Source organism: Cannabis sativa, chromosome 2, assembly GCF_029168945.1.
Source record: "Cannabis sativa cultivar Pink pepper isolate KNU-18-1 chromosome 2, ASM2916894v1, whole genome shotgun sequence".
In the NCBI taxonomy this organism is placed as follows: Eukaryota; Viridiplantae; Streptophyta; class Magnoliopsida; order Rosales; family Cannabaceae; genus Cannabis; species Cannabis sativa.
In genome coordinates, this window is record NC_083602.1 from 40,414,316 (window position 1) to 40,420,193 (window position 5,878).

The window sequence follows — 5,878 nt, forward strand, 5'->3', positions numbered from 1 at the left end:
AACCACAATATTTTCTGAAACAAGCAATTGCAACATTAAAAAAAATACAATTTCAGGGTTTCCCAAACGCAAAAGTTGAACAAGTTCCTTTGGTACAAAGTCTCTTTCTTTTGCACCTCCAAACATGTTCAATCTTTATTGAACACCATTTTGATTTCGTTAAAAAGAGAGAAAATGAACAAAAGGTTGTTAATGATGATATTTTCTACTCATTTGCTCATTGTTAATGATATTAGTTCTACACCAAAAGTGAACAGTTTTTACTTCCAATATGAAGAACAAGAAGACCAAAAGATTTTAGACAAAACAAAATCTATCCCAAACACTCAAAATCTAAAATTAATTCTTGACTTAAATAAATGATAAGAAATTCACAAACAAGAAACCAATCTCAGCATTCAATTTCCTATATTGATATCATATATAAGTATTTTTTCAGTGCCACAGATAGATATATAGATACCCCAAATGGAAATGGAAACTACAAAGCATGAAGAAGACCTGATGAACTGTTTTAACTTAGAAATCGTTCTCTCTTTCGGGTGGAAGCCTAAATGGCAAAAGCATTTTCTACAGATGGTTCAGTAAGATTTTCATTAGAATCTATAATTGGAGAAGAAGCAGTGATAATAACAGTAAGAGGGAGACTCTTCTTTGACAGAACACAACAACAAACGATAATATACATTGCAAAATTTCAATCACTTTGTTAAGCTAGCCTTCATACCATTTTAAAAGTTTCATAATGAAAAAAAAAAAAACAAGAGAAAAGACACCGAAACTAATTAATAAAGTAAAATATCTTTCTCTCAAACAAATAATAAGTACATGTTGTAACTAATGGTGCCAATTAATAAGTGCAACAACTAACATTGTATAACATGCATATTTTAATATGATTTCAAATATAATATTCTACTTGCCAAAAAGGCAAATAGGAACAACAACAATTCAACTTTGGAAACAGTCATATATGCATTTTAACTTCGGTGACAACACTACATATATAACTTTATGTGTACACATAAATAATCAATTGACCACTTAGTGACCATGCCATTTAAAATCCAATTGTGTATCACCATGAATAATCTTATTCTTATAGAGCCACCGAGAAAGAATAAGCAATATACTATTTCAGCATAGAACCTTGAGTAACTAAATTCACAATGAACAATCTAATAAACATACACATAAAATTAATAATTTTAGCTCAAATATTATTTCTCCTACTTTTCGATTGTAATTATAAAGACAAATAAGATTAAGTGAGAAAAACTATAATCACTTTGATCTGAAGGAAGTACTTGGACCTACCAACTCACGAGCAGGTCAATTTTGCTTACTTGTTGTTGGCTTCATTAAAGCTGAGCTCCTATTGCAAGATGCTTTCACCTAAGAATTAGTTTTACCTTCTGGTTTGTTACTTGGTAAGCCATCCTGTGAAAAATGAAAAAGCTTACAAATTTAATTAGACTTGCCATTATGGCAAGATGGTAAAGTAGACTTGTGATTATTTCTTGATTACTTGGGTAAATAAGCATGTGGCGAATAAATATCATGAAAGAACTAATATACATAATTATAAACATCGTGCTAAAAGCTAGTACTTTCAACTAGATTGTCAATTGGGTTCACTAAAAATAACAACATAAATGTAAAGAACACTTGTAAATATCAGTAATCTTTAATATGGTGAATAACACCCTGGCATTAACTTGATCACCTAAACATATCAAATCTGGTTAATTCAAAGCTTCCTGTAAAAGTGTAAATCACATAAACAACCTTTTTACAATTCTTCATAATCTACAATCATACACATTGTCTGCATTATACACATCATTTGCTAAAATTTCTTACTTTCACAAACAAGACAACTGCCATAAAGTGAAGAACTCAGATTCCCTTTATCTAATTCAGATGAAACGTTCACTTTTACCAAGAAAAAACCTCTTTGAGAAAAATCTTTGCCTCAAAATCTAGAATAGCCAAAATATAAAAATGAAAAATGCAGAAAAACTTAGCATTATGCCACAAAAAAAAAAAAGCAATCAAAGTTTTAATCAATACATGGTTTAGGTAAGCAATCATATAAGAGCAAGAATCAACATAATGGAGAAAAAACAAGAAGCTTTAAAGACTCACGAGAAAAAAGGTAGCATTTAGCAAACTTAAGCACAACTCAACTTCAGAAGCCTTTGCCTGAGTTTTCTCCCGAGTGAAATCAATGAACCGTATAACGTCAAACTTGTATTCGATGTCAATTTCAAGAGCTTTAAACACCGTGTCAGCTTAAACCTCCATATCTTCCTCCAACTCCATTCTCACAAACAGATTCTCTTTCCAAATTAGTCTCGATTTCTCTTTCTCAATTTAAAAAAAAAAACAAAAAAAAAAAAAACCAGAGCCAAGATAGGCTTACCTTGGAGAGATATCCTAGAGAGATAGATCAAAAACCCCAATAGGTCAAAATTTTAAGGAAAAAAAAAAGTTTAAGAAAAAGAGGGCTGTATCGAAATCTAAAAATTATATATATGTATATATAGGAAAAGGGTACAGATCATGAATGCTAAAATAAAATTAAAAAAAAAAACTCATAGATTCAAGAGTATGAGAGGCATGCATATCTATTTTAGAGAAAAACTTTGTTATAGAAAACATAACAGAATAAAAATGAAATAGATGCTTGAAACTTACGTGTTTGGAGAATTAAGGAGCCATCAATGGTGGAAGAAACTAAGCGATGATTCTCTAATGGTTCTATTACCCTCCATGACTTCTCTTTGTTACAGAATTAGTGAGAAAGAAAATCGTAATACTGTATGTAGATGGTATAAGCGAGAGTGAAAGGAAACAAACCCCAAATGTAATTTAGTTCTTAAACAGAGAAGAAAACCCTAAAATGAAGAAGAGTATAAGCGAGATAGTGAAAAAAGAAAAGTTAAAAAACATGGCGCCCAAAATTTTGAGACCCCGCTCTTTTTGTTTGTTTTTGTTCTTTGTTTTTGTTTTTTTTTTTTTTTTTGAAATTCGCTCATACATTAAACACAAAGCAGTGGGAAAGAGGCAAATGAAATCCTATTTGTGAAAATTGAGTTTTACAAAACTTAAACCTATTTGCTTCGGTGGATAACCGTGGCAAATGTATTAACCTCATTTTTAAACCGAAGCAAAAATAATTGACCTTACTTTTTCACCGAAGCAAAATATAATAGATAGTTTTTAAAATTTTTACTTTTTTCCTCGGTTCTTCTTTTAGCGTCTGGGTATGAGCTGACGCTAATTGGTATTTTTTAGCTTCAGTTATAGTCTGAAGCATAAAATCTCTGCCTATTTTTTACTTCGGTCAACCATTTTGGTGTGACGCGTTGACCGACGCAAATAAGGCTTTTTGTAGTAGTGCAGCTAAGTGAAAAGAGATCTCCACCATTTATCTTCGTTTGGTTAAGCTCGAAGGAAATCATCCTTTACTTCTATTTGCCAAATAGAAGCTATAGATTCCATATTTATGTTAGCGCTCCCACTCAATTGCACTACCGTGTTCCCAAAATGTAAGTATCACCCTGACCCAAAAGTAGGCTTAACTTAACAAATCAAAGAACACGAGTAACACTCTTGAGATTGAACCTAACCATATCAGGATTGAGATCATTTGATCTAGGATCAACATGTGATATTGAATTGAATAGATATTACGGTAAATTTTAATATATCTAATCAAAGTTCAATATCGGTCCCTTCCGATGTATACTCCATACATCTGATACTGGTAAACTTTGCCAATGTCCTGGAAAGGACATAACACTTTTCCAAGGTGTAAGAATACCTATCGCTGATTATACCATGTCAGTCTAAATCCAGTGTTCTGACAAATCAGGGAATAAACTTTTGAACATATAATAAAGATTATATTCCACTGTGCTGACAACACTATAATCTTTAACCAACACATATGTTCTGGACTTAAAAAGAATTCATACATTATATACATATAATCATGAAATAAATCATGTGAACCATGCAACATAAAATGTTATTTCTGATCTTTATTAATAAGTAAATCTGATTATATGAAATGAGTTTTATTTAGGGCATAAAACCCAACACTAAGATCCTGGTAAAATAATTCCAACAACTGGCCTCAGAGCCATGGTAATTGATTTACTTGCAAGAAATTTGGACTTTAAAACGATTGTTTGATGTTTTTGGATGGTATCATGTTGTATTGAGTGTTATTTGATGATTGATTGATGTTTGTGAATTTTCGTGAAAAATAATTGAATATCTGTTTCTGGAATTATTTTTATTGGATATTATGGAAAAAATTAAGCAAGTTACTTTTTTACATAACTCAATTTCGATTTAATTTGAATTAGTTATGATTTTTTGAAGTTTCGAAAAAATCAGGGTTGAGCTGAAACTCTCCTGCGCGCGCGAAAATCATGCTGATTTCCCAAACCGCCGAGAAACCTCGCCCATGTCACCCTCCTGTGCGCGCGGACGGGTATGCACTGCATCCCGTCCGTACAGCTCGCAATTTTTTTGTTTTTCTTCGTTTTTTCATGGAATTAACTTCCGATTTTTTGAGTAGTTCTGTATTTATACTATTACTATTCCTAATTCAATTCTAATTATCATTATGAATTAATTTAATATTTTTTAAATTTAATTCAAGATATTAGTGTAATTTGAATTTAAAAATAGTTAGTATCTATCTTATTTGCTTAATAGTCTATCTTATTTTTAAATTTAAGGTCAGATTTTAAATTTTTTTTAAATTATTTTTTTTTATAATTTGACCTTACTTAAATTTAAAATAAGATAATTATAATCATGTAATTTTTTAAATGAAGTAAGATATTTTGCTAACTTTTAAATTTTGTTATTTTATTTATTTAAATTACATTTAAAATCTGAAAAAGATATTCATTTATCTTTTTTAATTTTTTATTTAATTTTTATTTATAAAATAACATTTAAATTTTAAAAGTAGTTAGCAAATTTTGACATGATATTTAGGTTGGTTGAAACCTAATTTTTCAAAATTGTAGGTTTAATTTTAAATTTAATTTTTTTTTTTAAATTTAGAATTCTTCAAAAAAAAAATTTAAATTTTCGAAAATATTTTTTTTTATTTAAATAATTATTTCGAAATTAATTATTTAATTTAAAATTAAATAAATCCTACATCCAACTATCCAGCTATCCTTGTTGCAGGAGTATGTGTTTTAGCTTGTGTGTAAGCTTTCAAAACCTATTATTACTTGATTGCAAATAGATATGGTTACTTTTTGCCAGATCTAATGATCTGATGGCTCCCTTGGTCAAGTTAATAATTTGTAACATGTATATTTACAATCTTCTTTCATCTGTGTATGACCTAGCAACATGATAGGACCCATCCAAAAGTGTGCCTGTGTGAGCCTATGTGTTTAATTTCATTATAGATGCATATAGGTTAATGTTGCTAAATAAAATATCATAGTTCTTGATAGATTTTATTTAGGCCCATTTAGTTTATGGGCTTATTCAATTAATAACAGTTGTTCATTTTAAGGTTAAATTCCTCTTTTTTGGGCCTTGTGTGAGAGTTGGGAGCCATAGAAGTGGGTACGACATACTGAACCCAGCACCCCCTCACATGAACCACCCCAATTGTGAAGGCCCATTTGCGTGATTTGAATAAGTGTACTAGGTTAATTACACTAGTTTAACCTAATAAAATTGATTAGCAACATAATTAATTTCATTTATTTTGAAATTAATTTAAGAAAACCATAGTTTAAAGAATTTTATATTCTAAGCTAAACTATATGTATTTTCTTGTATTTAATTAAATATAGAATTATAACCATCTAGATTCTTTCTGAAGCTT

At 29.8% G+C, this 5,878-nt stretch overlaps 1 long non-coding RNA gene across 5 annotated transcripts; it reads right to left on the reverse strand.

The window, feature by feature from the left end:
• Positions 1-334: 334 nt before the first annotated feature.
• On the reverse strand, positions 335-3,054 carry LOC115718492 (uncharacterized). 5 transcript variants are annotated; one of them, XR_009686260.1, is made up of 4 exons: positions 2,701-3,050; positions 2,149-2,319; positions 1,318-1,440; positions 335-570 (listed from the first exon to the last, which is right to left on the reverse strand). It is a non-coding gene; the product is annotated as an uncharacterized LOC115718492 (long non-coding RNA). The 5 variants fall into 5 exon arrangements; XR_009686259.1 differs by having other exon boundaries at positions 1,347-1,440; positions 2,701-3,047; XR_009686261.1 differs by lacking the exon at positions 335-570 and adding an exon at positions 2,426-2,439 and having other exon boundaries at positions 1,122-1,440; positions 2,701-3,054.
• Between the last annotated feature and the right edge of the window lie 2,824 nt (positions 3,055-5,878).